The sequence below is a fragment of the Papaver somniferum genome, chromosome 4 (genome assembly GCF_003573695.1).
Source record: "Papaver somniferum cultivar HN1 chromosome 4, ASM357369v1, whole genome shotgun sequence".
Taxonomy (NCBI): Eukaryota; Viridiplantae; Streptophyta; class Magnoliopsida; order Ranunculales; family Papaveraceae; genus Papaver; species Papaver somniferum.
Window position 1 is genome coordinate 154,555,605 of NC_039361.1, and position 13,024 is coordinate 154,568,628.

Sequence of the window (13,024 nt, forward strand, 5' to 3'; positions counted from 1 at the left end):
TGAAGCAACTGTATAAGGAAACACTTTTGATAAATATACAAAAGGAAATAAAAAATTACATGACACTTGCAAGAGGTAGCCCTTTTTGATGCACCCAGTTAAATTCGATGGTTGTTTTTCTTAATGTAACCTCCATCTTCTATCCCAACCAACCAAAGAACAAGCTAGTCCAGTTTCGTTCAGTATTCTAAAGTGATTGGCAATCGTAACTTCCTATCCAACACCTTGAAGATCGAGGCCATACATGTATTGGTAGATCGTGCGCGTGCAAATTTCTTATCACTATGTGAATTGTGCTAGAATCAGGGTGCCTAAATATCTAGACTAAGACTCCTAATAAAAATACATATTTGCACAAGAGTCAACATTTCAAGGTAAATGAGCTCCATTTTTTTATGATTTTTCATTTTTTAATTTTTTTGGAATTTTGATTTTTAATTTTTTTTTGGAATTTTTCAATTTTTTTTCAAAAAGAATGGAGTTCGTTTTCAATTATAGCAAATTATCGCGGTATCTACTCTATACCCCCAAACCTAAACTAAACATTGTCCTCAATGTTTCAAAACATGGAAAGAATTATAAAACAATATATGAAGAGGAACATGCTGAGTAGAGTAAAAGGAGAGAGAATACCCGATTGTACGAAAGCAGAATTAAAACTCCGTTATTCAAGGCAAACAATCCAACATATTTCAGCCGAGATCATATTGGATTAGAAAAATATATACAAAAGGAACAAAAGGTTTTTTAAGAAATTTTAACTACCGGATTATATACAAAAAATTCACCATACACTAACAATCTAAAGAGTTCAGGATCAACCCAAAAGACGAAGTGTAAACATTTCAACAGCTTCACACAATAATAATAGGAAAGAAAAGCAAGTGAAACTGTGAAACAAAATGAGCTACCCCCAAACCTGGATTTTACAGAAGATATAGTTTTGAAAACAAAATCGCGCAGTTTCGGGGGTTCATCATGCAAAAGGTCTAGCTCGAAATGAACTGTGCTAGGGACGGGCAAACATGCTAATTCCAACTGTGGTTCCTCAAATGTATTATATTTGGAAGCAAAATAGTCCAAGAGGACTTGGGAAGCACACAGTTCCAAACCTAGGTTAGGCATTTTCAGAAAAATTGGTTTTACAATATTGGTACAAACCAAATCTAGGTTGGGTGGAAGGCCAACAAATTGTGACTCGTGTAGGAGGATAGGCACATCATTACCAATCACATCAACATCTCCTAAGTCTTCTACAAGTGTCACAACATGCTCACAATCATCAAACAAATTGGCAAGATCACAATCAGAGTCATCAACATCATTAACAGATTCATTCTCATGCATTGGCAAATCAGGAGAAATATCACAATGTGACCTAGGTAGAGAATCAGACACATCAAATATATTTTCATGCATATTAGTGTCTACAGAAGATTCAACTATTCCTATGTCATGTTCATCTTCACAGAATAATTGTACGAATCCCATGTCAATATCAAAATCATATGAATTACAATGAGTATTAGAAAAAACAACATTCATGAAGGTCGAGGGCGAGAAGCCATATGTTTTTGAACCAACATGTTCCACAATATTTTCATGTTCTTCTAACATATCATCATAATCATCATAATCATCATCATGGTAGCATGCATATTGGTCCTCATTAACAGTGGTGGTGTCATTAGTTGATTCATGTTCCTCTAAATTAGGTTCATATTCAACATCATTTACATGAATGGGACTAGACACTTCATTAGGGACAACATACATTTCCTCATGAATTTCCTCCTTTTGTAGGTGAAGCAAAATCTGATCTAAATATGCATGAGTTCGTGATGTAGATCTATTTAGCTCACTGAGAGTTTCTATGGTGGAGTCTAAATTCATGGGAGTACAAAATTCTTCATGTTCAAATTGTGGTGATTGGTACATGTATGCATGGTCATTAGGGTTTATAAAAGATTGATCGCAACCCTCAAAGGTTTGATTATGGTCCCAATGACTACCATTCTCACAATTTATGGGCATTTCATACCTTGGATTTTCTCTAGATTGCCTAAAATTATGCAAAATATGACAATTCTCAACAGGGTGGTCTAAACTACCACATGCGGGACATGCATAGATTTCAGGTTGCCTAAGAAAATTAGATGTGACAGATTCCTCATGTGATTGCATTTCTAAAGCTGTGATTCGAGCTTCTATTTGATCCATAAGTGATGATTGTGTGAGTGAGGCACTAGCAAAATGTTCATTTTCACGTTGTGGCGAATGATGCATGTATGAATAGTCATTAGGGTTCATGTATTGCGGCTCGGGACTTTGAAAATGTCCATAATAATTCCTATGACTATTGACATCATGGTCCGTGGAAGGTTCATAACGTGGCATATGCCCATAAGCAAGTTCTCTAAGAGTTTTATTTTCATCCCCAGGAGCAGACCAATATCCAGACATGATTGGCTCAAAAGCTAAGTAACTATGTTACAAAGCTCAGAATTTGGTTTTTAAAGGGTTTGGATTTTTGGGAAAAATTTGGTTTTTAAAGGGTTTGGATTTTTGGGAAAAATTTGGTTTTGGTGGGAGACATTTGAAAATTTGGTTTAAAATGGGAGTAAAAATAAAAATTTGGTTTAAGATGGGAGCAAGTAAAAATTTGGTTTTAAAATTGGGAGCAAAGTAGAAATATTTTTTTTTTTTTTTTTTTTTTAAAGAAAAATAAAATTAAAAAAAATAAAATTTGGTTTTTGAATGGGAGCAAGCCCACTGTGCAAGCCTCTAATGAAATGGAAGGAAGGCTGCGGCCCACAATCGGTTATCAGCTGGGTTTAAACCCAGAGTCCAAAATACAAGTCCAATGGAAAAATTTAAACAAGCCCACACAAAATAAATACAAGCCCACAAATTAAACAACAAGCCCACACATAAATTATTACAAACCCAAAATAGAAAAATAAAAAGCCCAAAAAATTGGGTTAATTATTACAAGCCCACAATTAAAAAATTTGGAAGCCCACAGGTTGGGTTCTCTCAATGAATGGGTTTAGGCTTACCTTTTTAGCACAGCCCAGCTGCTCTGATATTGTTGCAAAAACCCAGTTGGGTTTTGGTTCTTTTCCTTGGTGGCGTCCCAGCAGAGGAAAACAGGTTCAGAATCAGCAGGTCCAATAGCAAATGAAATGAAGCAGATGCAGATGCAAATGCTATGCAATGAAATGCAAAATAGCTAAGAAAAACACAGATAAAACACAGCACCAATCCCCGGCAGCGGCGCCAAAAACTTGGCAGGCCAGGAAATGTGTGTATAAAAATGATGAAAACGGGCCTACAGTAATACCGCAAGTGCACGGTCGTCAGTTGTAGCTCGTGCAAGTACGGGTCGATCCACAGAGATCGGGTGTGTTTTGGAGAGTGTTTTAGCTAATTGGGTTCCTAGATTTGCTTTGGGCTTAGAAGCCTTTTGGCTTAAATTGGGCTTTGAGTACTAATGGGTTTGAATGCCCTTTGAATGAATTGGGCTTAGTGGGTTTGTTAAAAATGAAATGAACTGAGCTTGGGCTCAGTTATCTTTGAAGTGCAAATGGGCTTTGGTTCTAGAAACTGGATTGAGCTTTGGGCTCAACAGTTCAACTATGACTTGGGCTTAACAGTTCACTTGTGAGTTGGGCTTAGTAGTGAACTAGGCTTTGGAAGTGAACTGAACTTTGGGCTCAGTTGGTTAGGCCTTTAGCCTTTGGTTTCACTGAATTGGACTTGGGCTCAGGAGTGAAGTGAGCCTTAGAGAGCAAAGCAAGCAGCAGTGCAAGAGCCACAGAAGTGGATTGGCAGCAGCAGCTGCAGAGGCTCAGATGCAGGAGGCAACAGCAGCTACAGCAGAAGAAGCTGCAGCAGCAACAGAAGTGGTGCAGCAGAATGGAGCTGCAGCAGGAGAAGAAGTGGCAGCAGCTTGGCAGAGGCAAAAATAAGAGACAAATCAAATTGAACCAAGGCCTAAGGCCAAGGGCAGGGTGGTGATGAAAATAGCAAATGAAAGAAAGAAAACAATAAACAATGGAATGAGTCTAAATATGAAAAAGAACAAAATAAGAACAAAACAGTGAGGACAAGAGGATGAACTCAACTGATCATGCCAATTCTTCCCTAAAGCAGGTAAAGGTAAAGGTTCAAGCCTGCCTTTTACCTAGAGTGTTTCACCAATGGACAGTTGAATCACAACTAAAGTGTCAATCCTAAGCACTAAATGTCTGACTAAAGCACAATTAGTCAGAGAATTTGACAATATCAACTAGGTATGAGTTGTGGTAATATCACATAGTTTTATCCTAACTACAAAGCATACATGATATGCACTGTGAGAGTAAAATGTGGTTTACCTTGATTCAATTCTATCCTAGAACATTTCACACATCTAAGAATGACATGAACAACATGAGAACATTACAAGACATAACAGAACATACACATTAACAGAGAACATACACATTAACAGAGAGCATACACATTAAACATTAACAGTGCAATTTAAAATTGGAATTAACCTAACCCAAATTGGGTGGAAACTTGGCTAGTCCAAGAACAAGTTTTTCATTCTACAGCACCTCCCTTTTATACCCAAATTAACAAATTAGGGTTTCAACACATTTTCCCCAAAAATATCACTACACAGTACAATTAGGGTTTAACTTATTACCCAAAATTTAGCTTCCAATCTCCAAAATTTGCTCGACCCATGCTTCTTGATGTCCCTCTGATGCTCTTCCTGCTCCTATTGTCCCCTAATTTCTAGCTATTTTACTCACCCCAAAACCTAGGGTTTCAGAGGTTGTGAGATGAAGAAAATAGCTAGGCTAGGGTGTTGGGGATGGTAGTGGCAGTGATGGAACTGGTGGTGGTGACGGAAGTGACAGCGGCAGAGAGGGGAGGTGGTGGAGTTGCAGAGCTCTGCAACTGTCGGGTGAAGGAGATGAAGTTTTGGGGCGATGGGTTGTTTGGGTGGATAATAGGATTCGGTGCTAGGGTGTGAAGCGGGAGCATCTGGTTCGATGTTTGGCGAGCTGAGACGCTGGATATGGAGATGGTAGGTAGATCGGACGTCTAAGAGAGAAGCAGTTTGTAGCGACCGTTGGATGTGGAACACAACGAAGTCAACGGTGCTAGATTAGGTTAGGTGCTGTAGTGTTGGGCGGAATCATCGGGATTTGATGCACAGTGATGAGGTGACCGCTGGATTCAACTACCATCTAATCTGAAGGCTTGGAATTTCAGCGCTGTGGTGCTTGGCAGAGACTTCCGATTTTGATGCTCTATGAAGGAGCGACCGTCGGATGTTTCTGAGAACTGATCTGATGGCTGAGAACGGAGGCGCTTTTGTGTGTAGAAAATGAGGTTGTGCGCACCATTCTTCGCGGCTTCCTTGCGTGATTTCTCCCGGCTTTTCACTACTTTTCTGCTCTTTTCGCTTCGCCACTCATCCAGACTTTATTTATTACCTAAAAATGCAAAATTAATTAATAAAAATATTTATTCTTGAAAACAATGAAAATACAGAATATGGGATAAAATGTAGAATTAATGCATAAAAGATGAGTTAAAATGCCAACAAAAAGGGATAAATATATACAATATTTGGCACTCATCAAATACCCCCAAACCTGAATTTTACTTGTCCTCAAGTAAAACAAAACTAAGGAAATCCTAACTATACCACTGTCGCTGGTCTCTCGAATGCATTTAGCGTATGCACTAAGCCTTTTAAACCACTAAGTGTCCCTAGTGGACGAGTTGAAGTCTCGTGAAGGTTTACCAGAGGTGTGCCTACAAAACCTAAGGGCAAAATATAAGCTCAGATTCCATCAAACGTGACATGTGCAAAACAGTTAAGCTCACAGCAAAATGGAGATGTCAATCTAGCTATCGAAGGCACAATCCTAGCACTGATAACAAATAAGGACATGTGATAAGAGTGTAAAGTGTATCTACACATGTGTAAAGAAAGATCTGAAGTCATGACTACTAATCACCAAGAGATAGTTTCTCAGGCTAAGAACTGAGGTCGAAATCTAGCTAGCTGTCCGGACTTTACGAGAATTGTGAATGAGTTGGAGGTATTTCACAATTACTCGCGTTGTACATCAATGGCATACACCCTCCTTGCTTATTACAACAAAACAAAAATAACTCTTTACATGACTCTTATTTACACTGACAAATCTCTTTTTATTTTTGGAACAAGAGATGATGGAATTGATAAATACTTGATTTTTTTTTTATTTTTTTTTTTTGAACAAAGAAACACTTTTGATACATAACAATAAAGAAACAAAAGATTACATGACACTTTGCAAGAGGTAGCCCTTTTTGATGCACCCAGTTAAATTCGATGGTTGTTTTTCTTAATGTAACCTCCATCTTCTATCCCAACCAACCAAAGAACAAGCTAGTCCAGTTTCGTTCAGTATTCTAAAGTGATTGGCAATCGTGACTTCCTATCCAACACCTTGAAGATCGAGGCCATACATGTATTGGTAGATCGTGCGCGTGCAAATTTCTTATCACTATGTGAATTGTGCTAGAATCAGGGTGCCTAAATATCTAGACTAAGACTCCTAATAATAATACATATATGCACAAGAGTCAACATTTCAAGGTAAATGAGCTCCATTTTTTATGATTTTTCATTTTTTTAATTTTTTATTGAATTTTGATTTTTTTTAATTTTTTGGAATTTTTCAATTTTTTCAAAAAGATGGAGTTCGTTTTCTATTATGGCAATTTATCATGGTATCTACTCTATACCCCCAAACCTAAACTAAACATTGTCCTCAATGTTTCAAAACATGGAAAGAATTATAAAACAATATATGAAGAGGAACATGCTGAGTAGAGTAAAAGGAGAGAGAATACCCGATTGTACGAAAGCAGAATTAAAACTCCGTTATTCAAGGCAAACAATCCAACATATTTCAGCCGAGATCATATTGGATTAGAAAAATATATACAAAAGGAACAAAAGGTTTTTTAAGAAATTTTAACTACCGGATTATATACAAAAAATTCACCATACACTAACAATCTAAAGAGTTCAGGATCAACCCAAAAGACGAAGTGTAAACATTTCAACAGCTTCACACAATAATAATAGGAAAGAAAAGCAAGTGAAACTGTGAAACAAAATGAGCTACCCCCAAACCTGGATTTTACAGAAGATATAGTTTTGAAAACAAAATCGCGCAGTTTCGGGGGTTCATCATGCAAAAGGTCTAGCTCGAAATGAACTGTGCTAGGGACGGGCAAACATGCTAATTCCAACTGTGGTTCCTCAAATGTATTATATTTGGAAGCAAAATAGTCCAAGAGGACTTGGGAAGCACACAGTTCCAAACCTAGGTTAGGCATTTTCAGAAAAATTGGTTTTACAATGTTGGTACAAACCAAATCTAGGTTGGGTGGAAGGCCAACAGATTGTGACTTAGGTAGAAGAATAGGCATATCATTATCAATCAATTCAAAATCTCCTAAATCATCTACACATGTCACATCATGCTCACAATCATCAATCACATTGGCAAGTTCACACTCAGAATCATCAACATCATCAACAAATTTATTCTCATGCATCGGCAAATCAGGAGAAATATCACAATGTGACCTAGGTAGAGAATCAGACACATCAAATATATTTTCATGCATATTAGTGTCTACAGAAGATTCAACTATTCCTATGTCATGTTCATCTTCACAGAATAATTGTACGAATCCCATGTCAATATCAAAATCATATGAATTACAATGAGTATTAGAAAAAACAACATTCATGAAGGTCGAGGGCGAGAAGTCATATGTTATTGAACCAACAGGTTCCACAATATTTTCATGTTCTTCTAATATATCTTCATAATCATCATAATCATCATCATGGTAGCATGCATATTGGTCCTCATTAAAAGTGGTGGTGTCATTAGTCGATTCATGTTCCTCTAAATTAGGTTCATAATCATCATTTACATGGATGGGACTAGACACTTCATTAGGGACAACATACATTTCCTCATGAATTTCCTCCTTTTGTAGGTGAAGCAAAATCTGATCTAAATATGCCTTAATTCGTGATGTAGATCTATCGAAGTTTTGCTCACTGAGTCTGAAAGCTTCTGTAGTGGAGTCTAAATTCATGGGAGTACATAATTCTTCATGTTCAAATTGTGGTGATTGGTACATGTGTGCATGGTCATTAGGGTCTACAAAATATTGATCGCAACCCTCAAAGGATTGATTATGGTCCCAATGACTACCATTCTCACAATTTATGGGCATTTCATACCTTGGATTTTCTCTAGATTGCCTAAAATTATGCAAAATATGACAATTCTCAACAGGGTGGTCTAAACCACCACATGCGGGACATGCATAGATTTCAGGTTGCCTAAGAAAATTAGATGTGACAGATTCCTCATGTGCTTGCATTTCTAAAGCTGTGATTCGAGCTTCTATTTGATCCATAAGTGATGATTGGGTGAGTGAGGCACTAGCAAAATGTTCATTTTCACGTTGCGATAAATGATGCATGTATGAATAGTCATTAGGGTTCATGTATTGCGGCTCGGGACTTTGAAAATGTCCATAATAATTCCTATGACTATTGACATCATGGTTCGTGGAAGGTTCATAACGTGGCAGATGCCCATAAGCAAGTTCTCTAAGAGTTTTATTTCCATCCCCAGGAGCAGACCAATATCCAGACATGATTGGCTCAAAAGCTAAGTAACTATGTTACAAAGCTCAGAATTTGGTTTTTAAAGGGTTTGGATTTTTGGGAAAAATTTGGTTTTGGTGGGAGACAATTTTTTGGCAAGTTTGGTTTTAATGGGATATGTTAGAAAAAATTTGGTTGTCAAAATGGGAGCAAGTAAAATTTGGTTTTTGAATGGGAGAAAAGTTTTGGTTTTTAAAATTAGGAGCAAATTTTTTTTTTTTTTTTTTTTTTTTTAAATAAAAGAAAATAAAATTAAGAAAATAAAATTTGGTTTTTTTGAAATGGGAGCAAGCCCACTGTGCAAGCCTCTAATGAAATGGAAGGAAGGCTGCGGCCCACAATCGGTTATCAGCTGGGTTTAAACCCAGAGTCCAAATTACAAGTCCAATGGAAAAATTTAAACAAGCCCACACAAAATAAATACAAGCCCACAAATTAAACAACAAGTCCAAAAAATAAATTATTACAAACCCAAAATAGAAAAATAAAAAGCCCAAAAAAGTTTGGGTTAATTATTACAAGCCCACAATTAAAAAATTTGGAAGCCCACAGGTTGGGTTCTCTCAATGAATGGGTTTAGGCTTACCTTTTTAGCACAGCCCAGCTGCTCTGATATTGTTGCAAAAACCCAGTTGGGTTTTGGTTCTTTTCCTTGGTGGCGTCCCAGCAGAGGAAAACAGGTTCAGAATCAGCAGGTCCAATAGCAAATGAAATGAAGCAGATGCAGATGCAAATGCTATGCAATGAAATGCAAAATAGCTAAGAAAAACACAGATAAAACACAGCACCAATCCCCGGCAGCGGCGCCAAAAACTTGGCAGGCCAGGAAATGTGTGTATAAAAATGATGAAAACGGGCCTACAGTAATACCGCAAGTGCACGGTCGTCAGTTGTAGCTCGTGCAAGTACGGGTCGATCCACAGAGATCGGGTGTGTTTTGGAGAGTGTTTTAGCTAATTGGGTTCCTAGATTTGCTTTGGGCTTAGAAGCCTTTTGGCTTAAATTGGGCTTTGAGTACTAATGGGTTTGAATGCCCTTTGAATGAATTGGGCTTAGTGGGTTTGTTAAAAATGAAATGAACTGAGCTTGGGCTCAGTTATCTTTGAAGTGCAAATGGGCTTTGGTTCTAGAAACTGGATTGAGCTTTGGGCTCAACAGTTCAACTATGACTTGGGCTTAACAGTTCACTTGTGAGTTGGGCTTAGTAGTGAACTAGGCTTTGGAAGTGAACTGAACTTTGGGCTCAGTTGGTTAGGCCTTTAGCCTTTGGTTTCACTGAATTGGACTTGGGCTCAGGAGTGAAGTGAGCCTTAGAGAGCAAAGCAAGCAGCAGTGCAAGAGCCACAGAAGTGGATTGGCAGCAGCAGCTGCAGAGGCTCAGATGCAGGAGGCAACAGCAGCTACAGCAGAAGAAGCTGCAGCAGCAACAGAAGTGGTGCAGCAGAATGGAGCTGCAGCAGGAGAAGAAGTGGCAGCAGCTGCAACTTGGCAGAGCAGCAGGCACCAGCAGCAGCAAAACAGCACAAGGCCAAGAAGAAGGAAAAAAAACAGTGCAGCAGCACAAGTGCTGCAGCAGCAATTGCAGCAGTAGAAGAAATGCAGCAGGGAAAGCAAGTAGTAAAGAAAATGCAAAACAGAAAATGCAGGTAAAACAACAAGTGAAAGAAAACAAGACTAACAGTTGAAGATGGAATTGTGGATGACAGGGAAGGTTGATTATGGATGGGAACTAGGGGTTGAATTCACTCTAACTTTTACTGTGTATTCTCCTATAGAAAGTTAAACACAACTATGGTATTCTTTCCAAAGCACTAATTGTCTTTCTACAGCACAACTAGTCAAGGGATTATGAATTCAGCTTGAGTTGCAGCTTATCAACAGCTCATGAACCTAACTACAAAGTATACTTGGCATACATTGTGAAAGTGAGGTGATGATGAGTTAAGTTCAAGTTTTTCCTAAACCTTCTTAGCCTTCTAAAGCAATATAATCAATGTACTACACAATAAGACATTAGAGATTCATCAAGTCCCTAGCATGGTGATTTAGAACATGACAAACAGCATAACAGTGAGTATTTAACAGTGAATAGAAAGTCTAACATGAACACACACAAACAAACATTTAACTGAAATTAACATGTGAACACAAACATCTAACACACTAACAGGATACAAATACAATTATAACAAGAACACAAGCATTACAGGAATATCACACATTGAACAAGTGCAGGAACAATTGAAATTAATCTAAACCAATCAGGGGGAAACTTGGCTAGTCCAAGAACATTTTTTTCATCACACATCAGTTCTATTTATAGTTTACAACAAAAATACAAACCCTAATTCGAAACCCTAAAATTTTGGGGAAAATCAAATTCTCTCACCAATTTTCTGAATTAAGCTCGACCCATGCTTTGGGTATGTCCCCTCTGCTCTTCTGAAGCTTTTCCTGCCCTCAATTTTGACTTCTCCTCGCTGTTGGTGAAACCCTAGCTTCTCACTGTTCTAGCTTGTAGCACCTAGTTAGATGCTAGAAACGAGACAAGGGAGAGACTTGGGATGGAGTGGTGATGTACGGTGTGGTGTGGTGGTGGTGGAACTCGAGGTCTGGTGGTGGCAGTGGGTTGCAGGCGATGGTGGTGGCAGAGAGGTGGCTCTGCAAATGTCGGGTGTAGGAGATGAAGGAGGGGCTCGACCGTGTTTGGGATAGGGGGTGTGTTTGGTGCTAGGGTGTGCGGCGGGAGCATCTGGTTCGATGTTTGGCGAGCTGAGATGTTGGATCATTGGATCTGAGTGGAATCGAACGGATAGATGGAAGGATGTGTGAAGCGACCGTCGGATTCTGAGGTGCAACGAAGTTAACGGCACCAGATGGAGTTAGGTACTGTAGTGTAAGGAGGAATCATCGGGATTTGATGCACAGGCATAGGAACGACCGTTGGATTCAACTACCATCTAATCTGAAGGCTTGGAATTTCAGCGCTGTGGTGCTTGGCAGAGACTTCCGATTTTGATGCTCTATGAAGGAGCGACCGTCGGATGCTCCCGAGAACTGATCTGATGGCTGAGAACGGAGGCGCTTTTGTGTGTAGAAAATGAGGTTGTGCGCACCACTCTTCGCGGTTTCCTTGCGTAATTTCTCCCGGCTTTTCACTACTTTTCTGCTCTTTTCGCTCCACGACTCATCCGAACTTTATTTATTACCTAAAAATGCAAAATTAATTAATAAAAATATTTATTCTTGAAAACAATGAAAATACAGAATATGGGATAAAATGTAGAATTAATGCGCAAAAGATGAGTTAAATGCCAACAAAAAGGGATAAATATATACAATATTTGGCACTCATCACTAGCTGTCCGGACTTTACGAGAATTGTGAATGAGTTGGAGGTATTTCACAATTACTCGCGTTGTACATCAATGGCATACACCCTCCTTGCTTACAACACAAAAACACAAAAGATGACTATTTACATGACTCTTATTTACATTGACTATTCTCTTTTTATTTTTGGAACAAGAGAGAATGGAATTGATAAATACTTGATTTTTTTTTGGTATTTTTCTGATATATATATATATATATATATATATTTTTTTTTTTTAAAAAAGAAAATAAAGTTTGGTTTTTGAAATGGGAGCACGCCCACTGTGCAAGCCTCTAATGAAATGGAAGGAAGGCTGCGGCCCACGAAACACTAAGTTTTAATTTTGAAAGTTTAATTTGACCCAGTTGGTTAAGGCCCGACGTTTGTTTTAAAACTTTGGTTTCGAGGTCCACTTTTGAGTGGAATACAAGTCCACAATCAGTTATAAGCTCAGCTGGGTTTAAACCCAGAATACAAAATACAAGTCTAATGGAAGAATTTAAACAAGCCCACACAAAATAAATACAAGCCCACAAATTAAACAACAAGCCCAAAAATAATTAATTACAAACCCAACAGAAAATAAAAAGCCCAAAAAATTGGGTTAATTATTACAAGCCCACAATTAAAGAAATTTGGAAGCCCACAGGTTGGGTTCTCTCAATGGAATGGGTTTAGGCTTACCTTTTTAGCACAGCCCAGCTGCTCTGATATTGTTGCAAAAACCCAGTTGGGTTTTGGTTCTTTTCCTTGGTGGCGTCCCAGCAGAGGAAAAACAGGTTCAGAACAGCAGGTCCAACAGCAAATGAAGTGAAGCAGATGCAGATGCAAATGCTATGAAATGAAATACAAAATAGCTAAAAAAACACAGAAAACACAGCACCAATCCC